This window comes from Ambystoma mexicanum, chromosome 9 (genome assembly GCF_040938575.1).
Source record: "Ambystoma mexicanum isolate Mex_15411 chromosome 9, UKY_AmexF1_1, whole genome shotgun sequence".
Taxonomy (NCBI): Eukaryota; Metazoa; Chordata; class Amphibia; order Caudata; family Ambystomatidae; genus Ambystoma; species Ambystoma mexicanum.
In genome coordinates this window covers 345,955,190-345,981,080 of record NC_090931.1, presented here as the reverse complement: position 1 = coordinate 345,981,080, position 25,891 = coordinate 345,955,190, and positions in this window count along the sequence as shown.

Sequence of the window (25,891 nt, the reverse complement as noted above, 5' to 3'; positions counted from 1 at the left end):
AGGCCCCAACCATCCAGCCACCCTCCCCCCCAACTGTCCCATCACACCCTTCCCCCCACCCGCCACAACTGTCCCATCACACTCTTCCCCCCACCCACCACAACTGTCCCATCACACCCTTCCACCACCCCCCACAACTGTCCCATCACACCCTTCCCCCCACCCCCCACAACTGTCCCATCACACCCTTCCCCCCACCCCCCACAACTGTCCCATCACACCCTCCCCCCCCAACTGTCCCTCATGAGTCTCCAACAATGTATGTGTCCAGGCATGCACAGAGGTCAATGGACATTCACGCCCTATTGTTCATTGCCAGGGCCAGCATTTGGGGGCTGGCTGCAGGTGCGCCTGGTGGTGCGTGTGGAGCATCTGATTGGGCTTGTCTGCGCGAACTGGTGGTCGAAGAGGTGGCAGACTGTCCTGGTGGAAATTGGCACTCCGTAGCATCTGCGATGCGTGTTAGCACCTCCCAGACGCGTATCAGCTCCCCACACAGCCTGTCTGTGCACGACTCCATTCCCTCCTTGGAGTGCCTGTATGTTTCCCCGAGGTCAGCCCTGAGACGGGCAACCTCCTCCACATGTTGACCTACGAGGTCTGTGAGAGCCTGCTGGCGCTGGATGACGCTGGACAGGTCAGGGGAAGTGGTGGCCTGTGGTGGTGTGTCTGCTGCGCATCCTGATGCTGGCTGGTGTGCAGATGCCGCCTCTGTGTGGCTACTGAAGGCCTCGTGAACGGTAACGTGCGAGCAAGGTGTGTGTAGGGGTGATTGCTCGGGGGTTACAGCAGGGCTTAGGTTGTGCATAGGCAGATCGATTTCCGTGGGTTCATCCATGTCGGACAATGGGGTAATGGCTGCTGCCTCCCCTGCCGAACTGGCAGCAGCTGAGGGTGGACCCTCAGTGGCGGTGATTTGGGGAGGGGAGTGGACCTCCAGAGGCGGGGCAGTAGGGTTTTGCGTGGCACTGGCAGTGGCACGCAGGAGTTGTTTTGGGCGCTTCAATAGGGGCCTTGGCCTTTTTCCACCTGATGTTGTTGGTGCGTCCTCGCTGGGTTGTGGCCTTTTCTTCTTTTGCACAGGGGGTGCCTGGGGTGCTCCCTCGCTGTCTGTATGCGACCCTGTCGGGGACAAGAAGGGGGATGTCATTGGTTATGGTCGCATGTACTCATTCATTTGGGGCCGTTTGAACTTCATTGTGGAGGAAGCAGGTGAGGTGTCATTTCAGTGCCTCATCCATGCAGTGTTGTGTGTGGCACTGGCTCTGTTGATGTATGCATGTGTGTTTTTGGGGATCTGGCGCTGACATGCGCAGGGTGGGATGCATGTGTGGATGCCGGGCCATCCATGCAGTGATCCAGGGCTGCCATTGTGGGGACTTGTACATTCACAATGCATGCTTGCATCAGTGCACTTACCTCCATCAGAAGTGTCCGGCACGCCGTGCTCCATCCTCCCGACTCCCTAATAACATTCTACCCCGATGAGGTTTGCACATGTTTCCTCCCACTCCTTCAGCTTAATCGGTGACCCAGATCCTCCAGCGGTGGCAGTCTTGTGGTTCTCGGCCAAGATCATCCTGACCCGGAGTCTCAGGTCGTCCCATCAATTTCTGCACTCGCGTACCGTGCGCGTGCTGGTGCCTACAGCACTCACTTTTGTTGCCACTTCAGCCCAGATTGCTTTCTTTAGGACGGTCTCCCGCCGCATGTCATTTGCGAAGACCACTTCTGCATTGTCTGCTAAGGTTTGAGTCAGCATCACTAACTCCTCGGTGGAGAACTTCTCCTTTCGCTGGCGGTCTGTTGTTTTTTTTAATGCCTTGGGCATGGTGACAGTGTAGCAATGGGTCTCAGGCAGCAAGGTAACACAAACACATCCAGGGGGCAGAGGATGGCAATGGATTGTGTTTTTAAAGATGGCGCCGTGCTCTTTCCCGTTCCTGTGCGATGATGCTATTTCCGGTTCCGGTATTTACCGGTCACCGCTATTAGCGATGGCCACTATTTGCACGATGCGTCAAGGCGGAATCGCTATCTGCACTGTCTGGGAAGGCGGTAAGTGACTTTTGGGGGAGATTAGCGGCAAGGCTGGAGGGGCATTACCAGCATGGCGCAAAGCTCGTGTCCGCGTACTCGTAATGGTACGCTATTAGCGCACTCCTATGAGGGCGGACATGTTAAGGGCGCCATGCCGGTAATTTGCGATTTTTACCGCACAACGTGTAATGAGGCCCCCTGTGTTGTTATGCTCTAAGGGGATTCCACATTCTCACCTGTGATTCCAGCAGTTGGATGGGTGGTGGTGCTTCGATGTGGTAGGGTTGCTCCAGGGTCCATCTCCAATAAATCATGTAACTTTCTATCATAATTGACTCCCTTGTTATTACTTAACACCACCAGCTAATGCAGTGCCCATCAAAGGTCAACTCCTCTCTGCCAATAGGCCCTTGAGGTTTTTAAGTGGAATTGATGCAAAGGATGGATCCACCAACCAGAGTTACCATTTAACCTTTTCAGATTATTCACACAAACATTCAAATGACAAAAAATTGAAATTTACAAATAAACCTCATGTCCCCCTAATCATGACAGATTTATCAAAATGTCCCCAGTTTTGGGAGGATATTGCACCTGTTAAATTAAAGATATGAATGTGACATTTTCTACTCAGATATCTAGTTCAATAAGCCGCCAGATCCCCAACTTTCGGTCTCATAAAATTTTCAGAGAAGCTAGAAACATATTTTCAATTGTTATAGGGTTTCGAATTTAGATGCAACTTTTATTAACATCCTTGAAATAAGGATTAATCTGACACTTGTCCCATTACTGCAATTGTCACAGTTCAAAGTGTAATGGTTAAAATATAATTCCTAATATAAACCCATGGTCAGATGACAGTACTGCCTCTGTATAATCCCTCAATGAATAGCCTGTGGAGAGCATAAATACGTTTGTCAAGGTTGCCATCCAGTTGGCTGTGGCCAATGGGTTGTGTTGGTGTAGTTTTGTTTCTGAGTTGTTGGCTGCTTATAAGTGCACTCCCACCATGTTTACAGGATGCTCTCCTTTCGAGCTTATGAGGGGGAGGAGAGTAGGCTTGAAGCTTAGGACTGCTGCCCTTGGTGTGGGGTTCTGACAAAGGTAATAATGCCAGAGGTTTTGGAAAGATTATGCTGTCACCAGGAGCTGTTCAGGTTGCATCAGTTGAACAGAGTACCAATCAGTATCAAGGCTGGTGATTGTTTGACGGTGAAGAATCACAGATTTGTGCCATAGGGCAGAAGCATGTTCATGTCATGGCGGTACTGGAAAAGGTGGGGGGGCTATGTAGTCCTGGATGATGGCTTGTGCTGGAGCAAAAGTAGTATGATGCTTGTCAATGCTTTCGTGGTGGTGCCACATTACCCATGTGCTGCTACCTATTGGCCTCATTCGACTGCTCACAAGGCCGGGTGTGACATTGCATGGGTACCTGATATGTGGGAGGATGGGTAGCATGTGTGTGCTGAGGATGTGGCATCTCTTCTGAGGCTGTGGGTTGCACAATTGTGGAACAAGAGCATGCTGTCCGTGGCCACTCGACAAGGCTCTCTTCTGAGGCCATGAGTGGCAAGACTGTGGAACAAGAGCCTGGAGTCTCTGGCTGCACAAAAAGGCTCTGGATGCCTTGAGTCAAGTTGGGAGACTTAGTGTGGAAGAGACAGTGATGTCTGCATTTCTATCAATTTAATTTCAATCTGTTTTTGTAATTTTCACATTTGTGTGTTCTTTTATGTGAATTGGTCATAGTTAGAATTTTCTCATTGAATTTTATAGTGTTTGTTGTGTTGTTTGTGCATTGCAAGGGAGAAGTGTTGTGATGGAATCCCCTCATTGTTATGTTCAAATGGGATTCCACATTCTCACCTGTGATATCAGCAGTTTGACTGTTGGTGGGGCTCTGATACGGCGGTGTTGCTGAGGCGTCTATCAGCAATAAGTCATCTCCCTTGCCATCATAACTGCTTTCCTCGTCATTACTTCAAATGATCACCACAAGCCAATGCCGTACCTATTACCAGTAGTAACTATAATAGAACCAGAAATTTGCATTAAAGCACAAACTACCACCAGACAACACTGGAATTTAACACCAACAATAAAGCTGCATGCTTGTTTAAAAAAAGGGAAATCTACAACCATATGCTGCACTGTTTCAAGCATACACAATACATAATGATGTATTGAGAGATGTATATTACTCTTTGCAGAGGCACTTGTCCAACCCTGATGTTTTAACTATGTGTTGGCCATATGAACCACTAGAGTTATTTATTTAGCTGTTGTAGAGAAATATTGAAAGACCACTCTTAGCATGGGGAGTTCCTTCCCCACAATTAAGATGACCCACAACACATTGATTATTTTTGTACAATTAGCCTCATCTTTGAGTCATAAAGAGCCATGTAAATCCCTCCCCCTGTGCCAAAAATGAGACAAGAACCAGACTGGGGTATAGAAAGAATATTTATTTATTTAAATGATAGGTTCAATAAATACTTGAACTAAATGGTTACACACGCCACCTTCTCTGAAGCACAAAACAAAGTTTGAATTCAAAATGCACGTTTTCCTTTTTTGTCTCAGGCACAGGGAGCACAGGTCAAGACTCTTCTCCCACGAACCCCTTTTATATCAACATTAAATAATACCTGAGCACATTACTAGAGCATGAATATCTCTTAATGGGTTTTATAGTTAAAACAACTGCAACAGTGTATGTGTTTGAAAGCACATTCACACATGCAGGGCTTTGTACATTGAGTTTCCCTGCACACTTAAAAATGCTTGCAATTGTGAAATCACACAGGCGTTTGTTTGTTTGTTTGTTTGTTTATTTATTTGTATTGCGCACCATACCCAGGGGCAGCGTCGCGCAGGCAGAAACAATATTCGAGGCTTACAATGTTACAGAAATTTACAGTGGAAGTAAAATTATAGACATAAAAGGATTACAGGAATGAGAAATATACAAAACTTCACACATAAAAAATATCGATATCTATACAAAGGAATGAAATATACAGATATGTACACGGGCTGTTTGTGGCGAGAGCAAAGGCCGCAAACAAAAAATATCAGTATCTATACAGAGGTATAAAATGTACAATTAAATCTAGGGGTTGTTGGAGTTCAAATGACTGATGAGATTCCTTCTAAAGTGCAAATATGGTTGATCGGCTCTCAGGTTGTGTGGCAAAGAATTCCGAAATGTGGCAGCTTTCACAGGGAAGCTGTTACCTCCAATGGTGGAGAGTTTGAATCTGGGAATTATCAGACAGTTGGAATTGATAGTTCTTGTTTGTCTGATGGATGACTTTCTCTTTACTTTATCCATCAGATAACTAGGGGCAGCATTGTTGAGGGCTTTATGGGTTAGGGTGGCCAGCTTTAGTTTGATTTTATTGTCGGTGGAGAGCCGGTTGTGTTGGCGTCTGGTAGTGGAGATGTGTTTTCTTTTATTAATGCCAAGGGCAGCTCTCAAAGCATTATTTTGTGGGATTTGTAGCCTATGGGTAATGGCCTTGTTAGCACCGCTATATAGGGCATTACAATAATCGAGTCTGGAGAGTATGATTGCTCTTGCCAAGATCATACAGCTGTCATTGGATAGGAATGGTCTGCCTGCTCTTATTAATTCGCAGGTATACCCAGTGGTAGATGCTAGTGAGTTGACCTGTTTAGTGAATGACATAGTGGCATCCAGATAAAAGCTGAGGGTTTTTACATCTCTAGATACTTTGATAATGTTGCAGTCTATGTTAAATTTGGTATATTCAAGGCCTAGTTTGTTGATATTAGTGGGGGTACCCAGGATGATGAGCTCTGTCTTGTCATCATTCAGGCATAGGCCATGAGATGCCATCCATGCCTGAATGATGAGATATACCATATTCACCAACTCTCTGTCTTTACTGTGATCCCCTGAAAGTGGGAGGAGAATCTGAGTGTCATCTGCGTAGTTAGTGTAGGTGACACCCAGATGATCCAGATCGTCGAACAGAGGTTTGGTGAAGATGTTGTATAGTGTGGGGGAGACGCATGAGCCCTGCGGGACTCCGCAAGTAATAGAAGAGGGGTCTGCTGCTGCTGATGGGGAGAAGACTCTCATTGTTTTCTCACTCAGAAAGGATTCAATCCATCTGATGGCTTCTGGGGAGAAATGAGCAGCTGAATCCAGGTGTCTGCAGAGGACCCTGTGGTCGACAAGGTCGAATGCCGCGGAGAGGTCAAGTAGGAGGAGGAGTGCTGTCTTACCCTTGTCCCTCAGATCATCAATTTGGGTCTTCAAATCAATGAGGGCGGTTTCCGTGCCGTGTAGTGGGCGGAAACCTGATTGTCTGGAGCCTAGTAATTTGTGTAGTTCTAGGTATTTTTGAATCTGGACGTAGGCCACTTTGTCCAAGATTTTCAGTAGAAAGGGTACCGTGGTGATGGGGCGGTAGTTGGTGGGGATGAGAGGATCAAGAGTCTGCTTTTTGAGGAGGGGGAGCACCCAGGATTGTTTTAAGTTGGAAGGGATACTACCTGAGGAAAAAGAGGCGTTTATAAGTTTGGAGATGAAGGGTGACAGGTCTCTGGCTGCGTCCTTGATTATGTGTGCAGGGCAGAAGTCGCCTTTGCAGTTTGAGGGTTTGAGAGAAAGTATGATTTTCTCGACCTCCAGGGTGGTAGTTTTAGAGAAGGCGAATGAGTTAGTGTGTGTGCTTGGTAAAGCATTAGGCTGAGGTGTGGGAGGGTTAGTGAGGTTTAAGGAGTCTTTTTTTAGTTGAATTTTGTTTTGTAGGGTGTTTATTTTATTTGCTAGTGCCTGTTGGATGTCTGTGCACCAGGTCTGGTTCTTGGTGCAGGTGTCGGGTGTGACAATGGGTCACTCAAGTTCCTTCAATATGGAGAAGAGCTCCTTCATACTTGAGTTGGAGTTGGCAATGCGATTGTTGTAGGAGTTGCATTTAGCTAAACAGATTTCAGCTTTGTATTGACGAGAAATCGTATCGAGAATGACTTTCTTTTCACTGGAAGGGCATAGTTTCCAAGCAGATTCACATTTGCTCGTTTTTAGGCGGAGGGCTTTGAGTTCAGGTGTGTACCATTTATTTAAATGGGTTTTGGGCTTCCTGGTGTTAAGTTTAAGTGGGGCAATTTTGTCCATGGTAGTTAACATAATTTTATTATATCCGTGAACTAGTGTGTTGGGATCTAGATTGTCTGGCAATGCGTTTAGCGTTGGAAGGATGGCTGGGATGATTCTTTCTACTGTTATATTTTTCTTATTTCTTGTTAGGCAGGGTGGTGCCAGTGACACAGTTGTGGTAGGTGGTCTGGAGGTCAGTAGGTTAAATGAGACCAGGGAGTGGTCAGTCCAAGGTAGTGGTGTGGTAGAGGAGATGACCGCTGAGCAGTTAGCATCAGCAACCCAGTCTAGGGTTCTTCCCTTCAGGTGTGTGGGTAGGTTGACTTTTTGTGAGAGTCCGAGTAATGAGATAGTATTGGCTATGGTGGAGGCATGTATGTCTGCTGGGTCGTTAAACCCTAGGTTGAAGTCACCTAGTAGCAGTAGTTGTGAGGTGGTTTTCGCATTGTTGGATATTAGGCTATGCAAATCTTCCTCGAAGGGCCCGAGCGGACCAGCTGGTCTGTAGACCAGGTGGATGGTGAGGGATTGGGTGGTGTTTATAGGGAGTTTGGCAGTGAGGGATTCACACGATTGCAGGGTTTGAGTCGGGGCTAGTCTGAGAGCTAAACTTTCTTTGGATATGATGGCGATGCCACCGCCACGGTTGCCCACCTGGTCCTGCCTGGATATGGTATAGCTGTCTGGGATGGCCAACATTAGAGACAGGCCTACTGCATTGTGGAGCCAAGTTTCAGTTAGAGCAATAAAATCTAATTTATCTTTAATTATTGGGTCTGCAATATCAAGGGCATGTGCGACCAGTGATCTAGTATTGAGGAGAGCTCCTTTATAGGAATGTTCATCCGTTTTTACCGAGATGTTTGCATGAGAGATAGGTTTGGACTTGGTTATGGGGATGGTGGGGCCTTTGGTGGTGGGAGGGGCAAGCTGGTGATTTAGGGCAATGGGTTTTCTAGTATGGTAGCTTTTGGATTCGCATTTGGAGTCAGAAAGGAGTCTTCGGGGCGGCTCATATAGTTTAGAGAGTCTAGCGCAAAGTTTGTTCTTTCTTTCGGTGGTAGGGCAGGGGCGGGAGGCAAGGGTTGTTGGTCCTGACCTGCGATGATACCTTGGGCAAGAAGGGTCAGAATAGTAGCTTGCTATGGAGGAATCGTTGGGAGGACTGGTGCCTAGCTGGGAGTGGGGGGCTTCTGAGTCGGTATCCTGAGTGGGAATATCTGGGGATGCGAGCATGGCCATTGCACAGAAGGTGAGTAATACAGTTAGCATTTTCTGCAGAACAGCGCTGGCGTTGTGTGAGCAGAGTGGGAATAGCAATGTAGATGCAATCTAGGAGATGGGGTATAGGCAGGACTGATAGGGTAGGGTGGCAGTCTAAATTTCCAGCTGCAAGTCAGTGGAGTTCAGAGGTGCAATAATGGCTAAGTTCAGTGTGCAGTAGCATGGCACAGTACAGTAATATTGCAAGGGGATAATGCAATTCAGTGGTATGGCAGTTAGGGCACAGGGATACTGCAGTACAGTGGGAAGGCAATTCAGACCAGGGGATAATGCAATACAGTGATATGGCGATTCAATACCATGGCTGTTCAGAGCAGGGCAAAATGCAATACAATCATGTGCAATTCAATTCAGGGCAGGGCAGCACAGATGCGGTATGCAGATAGGCAATGGTGCCTAGGTTCAGAATCGGGCCTGTAGCTCAAATGCAGTATGCAGATAGGCAATGGTACCTAGATTCAAAATTAGACATATGGCACAAATGCAGTATGCAGATAGGCAGTGGTACCTAGATTCAAAATTAGGCATATGGCACAAATACAGTAGGCAGATAGGCAGTGGTACCTAGATTCAAAATTAGGCATATGGCACAAATGCAGTATACAGGTCACTAGCATTAAGGAGCAGCTCTAGTGCTCACAGGTTGGCAGGTAGGTGAGGAGCTAGGTGAAGCAGACTGGGTATGCCGGATGCATCAAGGTACAGGGACAGAGCAGTATCATTCCGTGGCAGTAATAATAAATGTATTGTAAGCAATCAAATTTGTTAGATTACCTTTCAAGTTATTAGTGCATCACTCAAGCAACTGTGTAGTTAGGTGCAGCGAGCGGGGCTGGGGTGAGTAGGTGGGGCGTTAATTCATCGATGGAGAGTCACGTGAGCAAAAGGGTGCCAAAGGAGTGCTGGAGTATTGCTTACCAGGTAGTAGCCTCGAGCGAGGTCGCGTTGCACTTTCACTGTGTGGCTTACCTGCCTGTGTGGGCCAGGGGGACTGGCAGACAGCAGCTCCAGCAAGCAACAGGCAAGAAACAGGAAATGGCCTTGCAGTCGTGGGCCTTGGGGGTAATAGTGGACATGAGTGGGGGCCTGGTGGAGGCTGCCCCTATTGGCTGGGGGGTGGGGGTAATAGGGGACATGAGTGGGGGCCTGGTGGAGGCTGCCTCTGGTGGCTGGGGGCTGGGGGTGGAGGGAGACATGAGTGGGAGCCTGGTGGAGGCTGCCCCTGCACTGCTGGGGGATGGGGGTAATAGGGGACATGAGTGGGGGCCTGGTGGAGGCTGCCCCTGCACTGCTGGGGGGTGCGGGTAATAGGGGACATGAGTGGGGGCCTGGTGGAGGCTGCCCCTGGTGGCTGGGGGGTGGGGGTAATAGGGGACATGAGTGGGGGCCTGGTGGAGGCTGCCCCTGGTGGCTGGGGCGTGGGGGTGGTGGGAGACATGTGTTGGTGATCAGTAGTGCAAGGTGACATGTGGGTTGGCTGGTAGGCATGGCCATGGTGGATGGGTTGCCTGTGGGACATGAGCAGGGGTGCATGGTGGTACCCTGTGGTGTGGGCTGCCTGCAGGGGCCGTGGAGGGTGTAGAGGGAACACCTGGGGGGACCCACATGGCCAAATCATGTGTAGCATTCCCTGGCACCACCGAAATACACGTACCCTGCAGAAATCGCGTGTGAATCTTCCGCGTACATCGGAATACACGTACCCAGGCCAATCGCGTGTGGAACTTTGCGCGCACCCCCACCTAGCCAGGCCAATCGCGTGTGGAACTTCCCGCCCACCCCGTAATACACGTACCCAGGCCAATCGCGTGTGGAACTTCCCACGCACCCCCACCTACCCAGGCCAATCGCGTGTGGAACTTCACACGCACCCCGAAGTACACGTACCCAGGCTAATCGCGTGTGGAACTTCCTGCACACCCAGGAACACGCGCACACGCTATTTTTCACACAGCGGGTGTCCGTGTTTGTAGGTGCCCCTTTGCACCTCATTTGTCCTAGAGGGCCACTGTATGGGCCATTCATCATGGCTGTATATGGGTGCTTTTTGTTAGCGCACATTTTGGCACACATTTTTTTCAGTCGCAGGGGCGCTACCGCCTGCTTTCTTGTGGCGTACTTGTTTGGCCCTGTGTGCGTCTTTGACCGTGCGCTGGCTTGCCCTATTCGATTCCATGAATACGGGTTCTAGGCGAGCGTGTGGGCGTTCCGCGCACTTGCCTCCTGTACTTCCCCCGTGACGCCCATATTTTCACACGTTGTTCCCCATTCCGAGTGTTACGCCCCGTGTTCCGCCTACTTTTGTGATGTGCGCCGCGCTATGTGCGATTTCGCAGTAGCCGTGGCGCACGCTGGTGGATGACCTGTGCGCCGGCATGCGCGGCGCACATTTTTAGCGCACATCCAATGTTTTTCTCGCGCACGAACTTCCATGAATCGCTGTGCGCTGGTTTTCCTGCGATTTTCGCACTTGCACTGCGATTTTCGCACTTTTCCTGCGATTCATACGTTTTGGCACCTCTCCGCGAGAATTTTCGGCGCACATTAATTCCATGAATCGACCCCTTTGTGTCTCAAGCCCGATGGGTCTCTGATGTTATGTGACACTCTTAATGGCAGGCCATCCCCCAGTAAGGCCAGGGATAGTCCACACAATTTCTTTGAATTTTCGGGGATTTTACAAAGTTTAGCCCATGAATGTGGGCTTTCTATTGATCCAACACAACAATACATTCCTGTCATGCAAGAGACAGGCCCTTCTGCTTGGGCCTTGAAGGTTCAAAGCAGTTGCATTTCAGATGGGGAAACTGAGCAAAGCCAGGCATGGTGATAGGTCGCTTTGCCTGTGCCTTCACCTCCCATTATAAATGTCATTTTGGCTAAACCCAGAGTCTTTCACCGCATGCACAAAACTTCAGGTATTCATTACACGCTGCACAATGCACACACCTTTCTGTTTAACATGATGTCAGTTTCTTTTTGTTTTAATTGTGTTAATCAAAAATAATTTTACAAAATGAAGTTATAAGTGACAAGATCGAAAGGTGATGACCCCTTTCTTAGTATACACTGTGATCTGTCTAAATTTCATGTCTATTGCTAGTTTCTATGACGTTCATTGAAGATACGTTTGTAGAGTTTGTCCTCTTTGCCATGTCAGTTTCTGTGTATTGAAAAGTGGGCCTTAGTCACATGAAATGCAAGATACTAACATGAGTTTGAATTTCACAGGTCCAGTTTGTACTCTTAATTCTCAGGGTGCACAGCATTTTGATGTGTGACAGTTTCAATGAAAAATGCAGTTTTTTGTCTCTCAACCAACAATGTGCCTTTCCCTTCTGAAATCTGGTTCCAGTTTTCATTGAAGAAATATATTGATTTGAATTCACAAAGGCATTGGCTGCGTCGTGATTTTCTCTGTTTATTTCCCATGTTTGCACTGTTTCAGCCCAATGGCATTTCAAATATGTCCCACACTGCTCAGTCAACAAACAGACACATATGTATTTGTTACCAAAAAACTAAGGTCCGCCTCAGCCCTGTTTTTTGTGAACGGGAGGATAGTAGTCCTATGCACTTATAGTCATTCTGTGTGGAGGTGCATTCTAAATAACAGCACCTAGAAAGGTTTGTGGAGTTTTTACTTACAATTATTTAATGTTATTAAAAAAATACACAATATGATTCAAAATCTACTTCAATAGTCACAGATTCCAATTCATTGTACATAATTCATAAAAATAACACTTCAACAGTGTAAAAAGACCTTAAAAACACACAAGCAAAAGTGACTAATTCAGTTTCTCATCCACATTTGGATCTAAGTCATTAGATAGGTTGTAGAGATTAAACACATAGGTTGTCCTCCCTTTCTCTTAGATCAACATGTTTCAGTTCTTAGTGTACCTAATTCTTCTACATACAGAATGATGATAAGTGTATAGGACTACTATCCTCCTGTTCACAAAAAAGAAAAGACAGGCCTGAGCCCAACCTTAATATTTTGGTAATTTAGCCCTTCCGGGTACAGGTTGGATTCAACACACCTCCGTTGTTGAGGTTGTGACCCGGAGTGTCTCTTTGTCAATTGACATATGTATTTGTTGCCTGGATTTTTACCCATCAGCAGTATTTGTTACATAATGAAGGTCCACTACTGCATAGGGGCTCAAGTTTATTCAGAGCCATAATGGGATTCAAGCTTTATCGCCTTCCAATCATGGCACAGATCATTTTCAAGCATTTGTATGGCAAAGAGGAGGGGCAGAGCGCAACTTGCGTTTCCGCCGCTCCCTTCCTCTCTGTCATACAAAGGCTCCAGCATCTCTGCTGGCATGGATGTTAATGGTGGCGCAGAAGCTGGAGATCCCTATAAGGTTTGTCTGCTTTATAGACCAGCATAACGCAGGCAGACACCTTAGGGGTCCATTGTACATGCTCCCTGTCATGCGAACAGGACAGGGAGTGTGTAAAATTGACGTGAAAACCTTCCTGACATCATCACATGTTGGGGAGGATTTCATTTCATTTTTGAGCAGCGATTGCCATGAGAGCATGGCAAGTGGTGCTTACAAACCAAATTAAACCCTGCCTGTCATGCCAGGCAGTTTTTTTTCTCATGTTGCACTTTACAGTGCAAATGTGAAGAGCAAAGGATGGTGTACATGCTTGTTAGCTGCCTTTTGCCCTTTAAATGTTCCCTCTCAACTGCAAATTACGAAAATGTACGCTACAGTAAGAATCATTCATAAAAGGTGTGCCTGTATAGATACAAATAACACATGCACGCCTGACACTTACAGTTGTGAGATAATTACTCAACTGTGATAATAATATAAAAACTCTACCCAAATATTAAAGTATAATTGTACTGTGAAGTTACAATACATGTAGCTTGAGCCAGAGCAGGGCAGAATTCCAGATTTTGTTCGAACATGTAATTAAAGATATAACTAGATGTTCAGATTCCTTTCTCCTATAATTGTTTTCTCTGACACTTCACAGCCAATAATGTATAAGCATCTGTTCATTGTTATGTTGTGCACTGCTGGAGTTTACCACGGGAGAGAAAGATTCCAATTCATATTATCACTTATTTCAAGCAACAAAAAATGATATTTAGCAGCATTGCATTTCACTGCTTAATTTATTTCTTGCTGCATATTACAAGCGACATATTAGTGTAATGTAACAAAGAAACCAACTGTCAAATGGACGCCCAATGGCTCAATGCATTATAAGTGCTATTTTACTATACATAAACAGATGCTGTAAGTCAAGTAATAGTTATGTGACCATATAAAGGAACCCAGCCTTCACCTCCTCTATCTGTTTGGTCACGGACAGGGGCATGCTAACAGGGAGGAACAGGGACATTTGTCTCCCAGGCTAGTGGGCTGTTGCTTACTAGGCCAAGGCTAAAATAGTTGAAAAAGAAAATTAAAAAAAGAGAAAATTCATTGGATTCCAACCTACCTGGAAGGAACAACGTGAAGCAAGGCCTCCTCGATCTCTTTGTAGATTTTGCGCTACATTCATGTTGGATTTTGCAAATGTGCACAGGAGACCTCCACACTTGCATCCATTACACAGAAACCTAAGGTAAGCCTTATTACTAGCGTAATTTAAACCTAAATAATTTGACCCATTCTCTTTGGACTTCTCCTGTAACTCTCTTTCCTCCACATAATAGTTACATTGAGAGATAACGACCCTTTTCTTTTCTCATTTCTTCCTCCTAAGGCAACCACTGAAGCCTATTACTATTAGTGAATGACAAGAAATGGTATTTCTATTGATTTCTACAATTGGAAAAACACTTTTTATAACAGAACAACCTAACCATTTAGTGAGTTACTTTTACATAGTACTTGTAAGCTCATAATCTATTTTGTGTTAAATATTAAAGTATGGAAATACAAAAAGTGATATACATCTTTGTTTATATGTTTCTAGGTTCATGATCTGAACAACAAAAACACATCTGTTCATTTGTAAACCTCTCCTGATGAGCCATTCGAGATTTAGAATGGTGAAACACGTGTAGAGAGTGGATTTTTTGTAAATAAATTACCTTTATTTTGAATCAACATCAGACTTTGAAAATTATTCTAGCCAGTTCACATTGGTAATATTATTTGATACTCAATTTGTTGGTGCAAATATACAACTATCCCCACTCAAAGAAAGATTCACTATTATTAAAATTTGACCATATTAATTTACACGTGGCAGCAAAAGAATGTCTATTCTCTCAGAAGAAAGCATCCACAGGTGTATTTAGCACCAAGAGTCCTGTTAGTAAGGACAAACTGTTTAATCATCGAAGTCAGGTGGGAGCGGGGCCTATTGACCCAGTGTGGGGCGTGGGGCATCCTTTGCATGGTGATGTCATATCGGCATACAAGGCTGATAGAGAGTCATTCATGCCTGTTTCTTTACATCTGACAGACCCTGCGCCCCTCCAGGCAGGTACTTACCTGCTTGGTTCTTTAAGTCAGCCATCTTTGTCTTTTGAGGGTTCTTTCTTACATCACATGGACTCTCTGATGCCAGCAGATGTTATTTGTGTAGATGTTGAATCAGTTGTAGAAGTTGTGGATTTTCCCCTAATACAGTGGCCACAACATCTTTAAAACCTCCAATTTCTCACAAGAAGCATGGGACTCTGGTTAAGAAGCATAAAAATAACATATCTTAACTGCAAAATAAGCACGTTTTACGCCAATTTTTACTTTTCTCAGTTTGGACAGCCGGCAGTGAAGGCTGCTTTGACCCGCTCTTTGTGAACAGTTCTTCCCACAGCCTCTAGTGGCCCAAGTCTCAGCAATTCCCCTTTTGACTTGGAGGTATAAGTGGTGGAGTTGGCAGTTACAAACACTGGAACATCAGCTTCACCTGTGGAAAAATCACAAATTGTCTCGGAGGGGGCAACAGCTAATCGAAAAGACTGCCATTTGGTATTGGATGTAACTAAGACTTTAGTGCCTTCATTTTAGCCAAGGTCAAGTAGGGCTTTACAGATGATGCAAGCTGCCCTGCCTTCTCAGGGCCAAGGATTGTAATGTGCACCTATGTACACTCATACAATGAGGAACTCAGTGCAGCCCTCTCAACCTATGACTCTTCTAAGTCGTTTATTGGCTACATGCACAGGGTCCTCTTCTGCCAACTTGGGTGCCTTTTATGGTTCCAGTACACAGTCAGGTTGTACACGTGAGCTATTTCATATAGGCCCCAGGGCCTTAGTTCACTTGCATGTGTAAATACTTGTGTAGCCCAGACAGATTTTGCTCCCAATCTTTCATTTATGATCTTAATTGAAAGTGTCATTCCTGACAACCTGTGGTGCTGAACCGTAGGAATATATTAATTCTCTTGAAAGAGATTCCTACTCTGGCACATATAGCTTCTAAGGACTTGCAAAGGATTGATTTCTTAGACCATTGTAAAACGGACCGTTCAGTAATGTATGTGAAGTCTAAGATTATGTATGACATAATCCTGAAAGAATGTCATAATCTTAGAATACTAGGTTTTGATCTCTTGCCATTTAGTGACAATATGTCTTTGGGGAGAGCAATATAAATGACAGGAGGCTACAGAGGGCAGCACATCCAGCTGCAATACTGGGTGGCGGTGCAGTGCTGGATGAACAAGTCATCTCTTTGAAGAAAGATCTTGGCCTCTGTGTAAAAGATTTGGTCTTGTTCCCTCTAAATGGGATGGTTGTTGGAGATATTCTCCTGTGGCAGAATGTGAATGCAATGATTTGAACTGATAGGGAATCAGTCCAAAGTAAAAAATGCTCTGTACGACCTGGATTGGGTCCATACCGTGAATGGTTTCCATCATTATACCTCACTGTGTCACTTGCGGGTGGGTCATAAGAGGCGAGGCACCTTAGCGCCTTTCTTATCAATCTACTCATATAGGTGCACACGTCAATTGTTTCTTAGATAAAGAGATCTTGGTACGGTATGGGGTGGAAAAAGAGGAGCATGCATTTTGTAGGTTCTGCCAAGATAAAGATCATCAGGAGACAATTAAACTTTTGTTACTTTTTTGCTCGACAGTACAAGGACTTGTTGAGCATTTGTTCCTTAGTGATGTTAAATGTAATGAATATACATGGAATTATTGTTGGTCTGGTTCAACTACTTCTATTGTGGTGGCTGTCACTACTTTTATTAGAGCCTTGAATATTGAAATTGATACTCACACATAATAAGCTATATTGTTTTTTTTTTTATTTTGTATTGTTTTAAATTCCCTTTCTGTTTTCACAATATGGAATGTGGTGTGTTTCCCAGATGAACTGCAGTCTGCTTTCTACTCTGAATACATTGAAGCATTTCCTATAAACACACTGCGCATGTGCAGTGCGCGGCGCAGTGTGTAAAAAGTATGTTCTGTGGCTAGTGGTGTGAGAATATTTGTCTTGGAGCTCCAGTGTTTCCTTGATTAACTGCAGTCTGCTTCCTACTCTGAATACATTGAAGCATTTCCTATAAACACACTGCACATGCGCAGAGGGCAGCACAGTGTGTATAAAGTGTTTTGTGTGGCTAGTGGCATTAGGATCTTTGTCTTGGAGCTCCAGTGTTTCCCAGATTAACTGCAGTGTGCTTTCTACTCTGAATACATTGCATTTCCTATAAACAAGATAAAGATCATCAGGAGACAATGAAACATGTGTTACTTTTTTGCTCGACAGTACAGGTTTGTTTGTTTGTTTGTATATTTATTTATAATGCGCTCCAGACCCAAAGGTTACCGGGCGCAGCAAAAAAGTATATGCAAAGCTTACAATGTTACATGAATATAATTTACAATGAATAACATTTACAGTATTGAATAAAATTTACAATATTACATAAATGTATAGTTACAAACTTACAGTGTGTTAAGTAGATACTATATACACTCAGAAATGTGCAGGGGTATACATACAATGTTAAAACAGTTATAGGTATAATGAAGGTAGCTGATAGTCTCTATGTGCAATTGAGAGAGGTTAGGCGTACAGTGGAGTGGAATCATATACAGTGTCTAGGCATTGTTAGCATTCATTTGTTTAATGAAGTTCCTTCTAAGGTGTGAGAAAGGTTGGTCTGCTCTTAGGTTAGGTGGCAAAGCGTTCCACAGGTTGGCAGCTCTCACAGGGAAGCTGGTACCACCAATTTTGGCAAGTCTGAATCTGGGTACTACCAGGCAGTTGGAATTAGCAATTCTTGTAGGTCTATTGGACGTTTTTCTTTTTATTCTGTCCGTCAAGTAACTGGGGGCAGCATTGCTGAGAGCCTTACGAGTTAAGGAGATCATTTTTAGGTGGATTTTATTGTCGGTAGAGAGCCATTTGTGTTGCCGCCTAATAGAGGAGATATGCTCCCTTTTCTTCATGCCGAGTACAGCTCTAAGAGCATTATTTTGTAATGTTTGGAGTCTTTGGGTAATGGCTTTCTTGGCACCACTATAGAGGGCATTGCAGTAATCGAGTCGGGAAAGGATTAGGGCTCTCTCCTGGATTAGACAACTGTTATTGGATAAGAAGGGCTTACCTGCTCTTATCAGTTTGCAGGTGTAGGCTGTGGTAGAGGCAAGGGAGTTAACGTGTTTAGTGAAAGACATGATAGAATCGAGGTAAAAACCAAGTGTTTTTACTTCCCTTGAGACTTTGATCACATTTCCATCAATACTGAAAGCAGAGTAGTCCGGGCCCAGTTTGTTAATGTTGGCTTGTGTGCCCAGAATGATCAGCTCTGTCTTATCATCATTCAGGCAGAGACCATGGATTGCCATCCATGCCTGAATGATAAGATACTCTCTGTTCACCAACTCCCTGTCCCTGCTATGATCCCCAGAAAGCAGGAGAGAATCTCTGTATCATCTGCATAGTTGGTGTAGGTGATACCTAGATTATCCAGATCATCGAACAGAGGTTTGGTGAAAATATTTTATAGGGTAGGGGGGACGCAGAATCCCTGAGGGACTCCTCATGTGATAGGTATAGGGTCTGCTGCTGCCGATGGGGAAAAACTCTCATAGTTCTCTTACTCAGAAAGGATTCTATCCAACTGATGGCTTGGGTGGAGAAGTGAGTGGCAGTGTCCAAATGTTTACAAAGGACTTTATGGTCGACAAGATCGAAGGCAGCTGAGAGATCTAGTAAGAGGAGGAGAGCTGTCTTGCCTTGATCTCTCAGTTCGTCTATTTTGGTCTTTAAATCGATAAGGGTGGTTTTCGTTCCGTGTAATGGGCGGAAGCCAGATTGTCTAGTTCCTAGTAGCTTATGCAGTTCAAGGTGTTTTTGAATCTGCGTATAGGCCACTTTGTCCAAGATCTTCAGAAGAAATGGAACTGTGGTAATTGGACAGTGATTAGTAGGGCTAAGGGTCTAATGTCTGCTTTTTGAGCAGCGGGAGCACCCAAGATTGTTTTAGGTTAGCAGGGATGATGCCTGTGGAGAAGGATGCGTTAACAAGTTTGGAGATAAAAGGTGATAAATCTCTGGCTGCGTCTTTTATTAGCTGTGCTGGGCAGATGCCACCTTTGCAGTTGGATGGTTTAAGGGTGGGGATGATTTTCTCGACCTCTATTGTAGTGGTTTTGGTGAAGGAGAATTTACTAGTTTGGGGATAGTGGGTGGCATTAGTTGGTGGCATAGGCAGATTAGCGAGGTTGAGTGAGTCTTTTTTTAGTTGGATTTTGTTTTGGAGGGTATTTATTTTGTTAGCTAGGGCATGTTGAATATCTGTGCACCAGGTCTGGTCCTTAGTGAAAGTTTCTGGTATGGCAATGGGTGATTCAAGTTCCTTAAGTATGGAGAAGAGTTCCTTCATGCTTGAATTAGAGTTGGCAATACAATCGTTATAAGAGTTCCTCTTTGCCAGGTAAACTTCCTTTTTGTAGTGTAATGGCATCTAAGACAAGGACTTAGATGCAATGCTTTTAAAAATGTTGAGTACTTGTTACTTAGTATTGTAAAATGTTGTGAATCCACAGGGAATTATTGTTTATATGGATCAACTACTTCTATTGTGGCGGCTGTCACTACCTTTATTAGAGCCCTGAATATTGTAATTGATTCTCACGCATAATAAACTGTATTGTTTTTTTTATTTTGTATTGTTTTAAATTCCCTTTCTGTTTTCACAATATGAAATGCAGTGTGCAAGCAGTGCGTTCTGTGGCTAGTGTGAGGATCTTTGTCTTGGAGCTCCCGTGTTTCCCGGATTAACTGCAGTCTGCTTTCTACTTTGAAAACATTAAAGCATTTCCTATAAACACGCTGCACAGGCACCTAGTGTGGTGCAGTGTGCAAGCAGTGTGTTCTGTGGCTAATGGCATGATCTTTATCTTGGAGCTCCAGTGTTTCCCAGATTAATTGCAGTCTGCTTTCTACTCTGAATACATTGAAGCATTTGAAGCATTTCCTATAAACACAGTGCGCACTCACAGAGCGCGGCTTGGTCTGCAAGCAGTGTGTACTCTGTTTGGTGAGATCCTGTTGGTGAAATTCTGTTCCTTTTTAGCACACTATGGATCTGTGTTGCTAATGGATGTACGCTTTGGCAAATACCTGGACAGCATACACCTTGTTGATTGTGCTGACTGAATAATCACCATTACTAAACTTCTGCTTCTGTTTGTATTCTTACAACGTTATGCACACGATAACCAAAGATTTTTCTTTGTGAACTGCATGTGAAACCTGTTAACTTCTATTAACCTTTGAGTTTCACCAAAGGCTACGCATGCGGTGACTGTGGATTAATGTCTTGGAACTGCAAACTCATTCCTACAAACGTTTGAGTCATTACATGGGTGGTCACTGTGGATGTGTTATCTTTGAGCTGCCTGTGAAACCCACTAACCCTTTTTACCTCTTGAGTCTCACTCGCGGTTACACACGCGATGACTGTAGATATATATCTTTGAGCCACTGGTGTTTCTTCTTGTAGCGCCTGACCGGTTTACATAATTCATATGTGGTAACTGTGGATTTACTTCTTTGAACCACCTGTGAAATCTCTTATCCTCTGAGCCTTACTGTGCTATATCCCACTTGGTGTCTGTTGACTTGTATTCCTGAGTTATTTGTGGGAATACATTTGGAGACAGTTGCATTCGTTTATTAAAATCTTGACCAGATTAATTCAAAATGAAGCTGCGCGGCAAACTCGAAGTAAATAAAAAGAAGGGCTCTGGTAATGGGGCTGCTGACACAGGGGAAGTGAGTACCCAAACGACAATGGGTATGGCAAACAAGATCACAGACTTTTTCCCTGTCCAGCAGGCAGTGGTTGAAATACACGATGAGCCTGCCCCCCATGTTGTACCTTACAACAATTTTGCATCTACCTCTGCTGAGTTTGATAATAACAACTCTCTGCTGAATTTATGTTACAGCCTAGAGGGTCAAATCTCTAACATGGAGTGTGCCCGGTCAGCTAAGGCAATAGTGTGCAATAATAATGCTCCTAATATTGAGAGATGTACGGCCATTGACTTATCTGCTAATGTTAATATACCTGCTTCTGAGCGGTTGTTCGTTCTCCCAGCTTAACTGGATTGGTCAATGGTTCCCTGGCTAGATGTGCCGAAATCCATGATCAGTTAATTTTGTTAGATAACCATGACTGTGTGAATTGTAGCATAGTTTTAAAGAACTCAATGCCCATAATACTGCCAAAAGCTTTTCTTTAAAAATTCTTTTGAATTCGTCACGCCGTATTTTTTGCCAAGGTGAGAAGAATGCTGTGCTATTAAAAGCAATTTCGAAAGTTAATAATGTGGGCAGCACATTTGAACCTTTGATACCTAACACTAATGTTCCAGCTAAAATGAATCAAGCTGTTTCTTAACCTGTACATTTGGAATTCACACAAGTGAAGATTCTGGCGGGGAGTGAACATGATGATAATGATGAGTGCCTATTGACAAATAGGGAGCACAGAAGGAAGTTGAAATTGAATATTGATCTGAAGGCTGACCAACCTACTGATTTAGTGGATAAGGTTAAGAATGACTCTTTGCTAATCCACAATAAGCAATGCCTTTCTAAACGAGCAAGAAAGAAAGCGGCCAGCAGAGCAAAAAGAATGGCTTTTAAAACTGGCAATCTAACAGACTAGTTGCTTGGATCATCGCTACAGAAAGCTAAATCTAAAACGCTAATCTAAGGTACCTTAAGCAACTGATGATGATTCAAGCAGCAGTTCTACTGATTGTACTAACACTACCATAGAAATTATCTTAATTTCGATCAAATCCCCTTTGCAAAAACTAATGAGGAGAAGGAGTAAGCCTGGGGCAAGGCCTGTCTCGTCTAACCATTCCTATGCACCTAAGAAAAGGGGTAACCTGTAAGCAATGAGAATTGCTCTCTTCCAAAGAAATTGTTTACTATCTCTAATATCAATAACAGGAAAAAAAAATCATAAATAGAAGTAAGCTACTGGAGATTCTTAATTTTCAACTAGCTTTGAGGATCATTAAAAGCAGTACTTTAAATTTGTGGAACAATGTTCAAATTCTGTAACTAAGGTACATCGTTTTTCTGAAGCGGTTGTTGCTCTAATTATGGATTCGGCCTTTGAATTGAACAAAAATGGTTATGATTTGGACTGTAGATGTGATCTGAATAAACATGAAAGATTGAATAGTAAGAAAGATGAGGCGAAACAACAGGTTTGAATCAAATCTCCCTCTATGAATGATGCTACTGTGAATTCACACTGGGAGTGGCTTTGCTCGTTTTTACTACCGTTAAACACCCATAAATGAGGCAACATAAAAATAATTTCCTGGAATATGCGTGGCCATCTACATCTTTTTGGGCTTCCTGGCTCTTATAGTCTTCTGAATAAAGCAGAAATTATATTTCTCCAGGAGACTTGGCTATTAAATTCGGCTCATTTTGACAGGTGTACCTCTTACTTCAATCACGCTAACAAAGGTGGAAAGGGTAGGCCCTATGGAGCATTGGCCATTTTGGTTACGAATGATAGACACTCATCTGAGTGTACTCTACATGCGAGTCACCATGATGTATTAATGTTTGAAATCCAGTTAAAAGGTGATATAAAAATCATATTGGTCAATGTATACGACCCTCCTGGTGATGACTCAACAGTGGCTATACTGCTTAATATTTTTGAATATATAACTGAGAACTATGCAATGTATGGTAATTTTAACCTTATAGTAGGAGGGAATGCCAATTCATTGGAGATATCTAACTAACCAATGCTAATATTGATGCTCCTACCAGAGGTCACATAAAAAAATAGAGGTGGAAAACCTTCATTACCGACATGGACTTACAGCTGGTGAGTGATTTTGGTAATAATAAGCTACATACTGGTAATACATGGTCCAATGGTACCTCGTCCTATGTATGTCTAAGTGAGAAGATATATCCCTTATTAACTCACTTACAAATTCGTATTAATTCTTTCACTGACCATTAGATGTAGGCTTGCAGCTTGGTGCTAGAAAAAATGGACACTCAGTTCTTTGAAAGGATTAGTGAAGTAACTGTAACACCAAATGGTAATAGATTAGGCTGGTCTAATAAAACCTTGGCCTATGCTAGCGCTTGGTGCAGAGGCCTGCATGCTGAATAAATGACTATGGCAACTGCAGAAGAGACGGTTATCCTCCTGTATGTACAGCTTGATGCCTATGGAAAGAAATTCTTACCTCTGAAGCAGACCTCGCATAATTTGGGCCCTTTTAACAAGGAGATATGTCAAAAAAGGAGAAAAATGCGTAATGAATTAAGAGTGATAGATCACAGTAACGCACCTTTTGATGTACTCATTTCTGAGAAGCGAAAATTAAAAAATGCATACAGGAATTGGATCTGTAGATATCGTGCCTCTGAAGAAAATGTAAATTGGCAAAATATGGTACGAATATTGCTTGATGGGGATACCCAAACATTTTGGATCAATTATAAGTCTGTTACTAACAATGGTAAGCAATAACTCATTTGTAGCATTGATGGGGCAACCTGGGACAAATATCTTACAGACAAGTTAAATGGGGATGTGATCTACTTAGACAAAAAAGCCTTCTCAAACTTAATAATAGTGATGATATAATTGAAATTATCAAGAAACTGAAATCCTCTAGGGCCCCGGGCCATGACGGCCTCTGAAATGTAATTATTAAGGATAACCCAGATTGCTGGTCGGACAATCTTGCAATATTATTTGGTACGATTGTAGATACTGGTGTGATCCCTAATTCGTGTTGCACATCCCATATTTATATGAATTTTAATTGATATTGCTGTGATATTAATGTGTCATCAATTGGACTTTGAATATGTAAATGCATGAACTTTGTAATTTCTATCATTTGTTGTGTAAAAGTATGTATGTAAAAGTTTTATAATTGTATACACAATAATAATAATAAATTGAATGTTTTACCAAATGTTTTACTGTGTAGTTTTATTTTCTATTGATCTTATTGGTTTTAAAGGTTAATTTGTTTATTTAAATTAACCAATAAAACATAAAACTAAATAACTCATAGATGTCGAAGAAGCCATTTCAACCAAGGCACACCCAGGGCAATTCCACCATTCAACCCAGTAGACATCACTGGAAGGTCACCTCCAGTTAAGAGCCATATAGGAAATGTTGATTGGGTATGCAAACTAGCTCCATTGCCATCATTTAACTCCAGGAAAATGCCTTTGTCTATAGTGCAGTGTGATTTTACAGATAGTATTTTAAACCCCAGACATTTATCTAAATACACAGGGGTTATTGTAGTTACTTTTGGTTTATTTTCTAAAGGCACAGCACATGTAGGAACATCATAGACACTAGACACTCTGCACTCCAAAATCCTCGCCCAACAGCAAGCCCTCTCTAACTTGATAGCCAAAAGTCACTGCAGGTCACCCCCTCCGACTGCCCGCACTCACTCTCCGGTGTTTGAATTCAAAGATGTGACCATCCCTGAAGTCATTACATTCCTCTACTCTATTAAACCGTCCAACTGCAAACCTGATGGCTGCCCAGCACAAATCATCAAGGACTGTGCTCCCTCCCTTTCCCCCCTCATCACGGCCTTCATTAATGCCTCCTTCAAGGCAGGCCAGGTCCCCACTGATCTCAAAGAAGCGTGGGTTTGCCCGCTCCTTAAAAAACCAACACTCGACCCACTTGCAAAAGGGAACTACCGACCTATCACCACTGTCCCCTTCCTACTTAAAATACTTGACAAGGCAGCCTATCTGCAAGTTCAAAAAATTTCTCACCCAGCACCTGTAACTGGATAACTTCCTTCCTACAGGGCAGGGCCATGAAGGTCTTCTCAGAAACCTCCTGCGCCACACCCAGCATCCTCAAATGTGGTGTTCCATAGGGTTCGTGCATTGCCCCCACCCTGTACAACCTTTTTACCAGACCTCTCTTCAAAATCCTCGACGCCCTGGGCATCTCATATACTAACTATGCTGATGACACACAGGTACTCATCCCCTATCGCTACGCGTCAGACTCAAACACCCTGAACTCAATCTACTCAACAATCCAATCCTGGATGGCAGATAACTGGCTATGCCTCAACACTGAGAAAACAGGACTCCTGCTCATTGGATCCCCGCCCACCCTGGGCAAACTGGAAAAACAGTGTAACTGTTTCGCTGTTGACAATACTCCCATCAATGTATCACAGACGATTAAGACCTTGGGCGTCTACCTTGAACCTAATCTAACCATGGATAGGCAGGTTAACGCCATTTCTTCCTCCTCGGCCTACTATTCCAAACTCATCAACTCAGTCAGACCCTACCTATCACAGCAAAACTGTCTCACCATTGCCAGGGCATTAATCGGCTCGAGACTAGCCTATTGCAATGCCCTCCTTGTGGGAACTTCTGGAAAAAACTTAGCTAAACTACAGATTGTGCAAAATAATGCCCTGAGGGCTGCCACAGGTCTCTCACGCAGAGACCACATCTCAGGACTCAGGAGGTCGGTTCACTGGCTTCCAATTAAGCAAAGAATCTTGTTCAAAACTCTAGCCCTTACTCACAAGTGCCTCCACCAACTTGCACCCCCCTACCTAGCCCAGAGGATCACCAAACCCCTCTCATCCAGGCCAGCTAGAACACCGTACACAAATCTTATCACTGTTCCCAAAACTCTCAAAAAACATTCCAGTGGAAACAGCTTCCCCACCCAGACCGCACAAAACTGGAATGCCCTACCACCACACATCAGGAGCATTGACTTCCAAGGCGATCAAAACCGTTGTTTGAATCTGTTGTTCTAACCTGCTTATCCTGCTTAACTGCTGTATCTGTAACCAAGCAGCCTGTTGAACACGCAACTCTCTCTTAGGTTTTGTATTAACCTTACCATGTATAAGAATCTTTCTGGGCGACTTTCCTCAGATAAA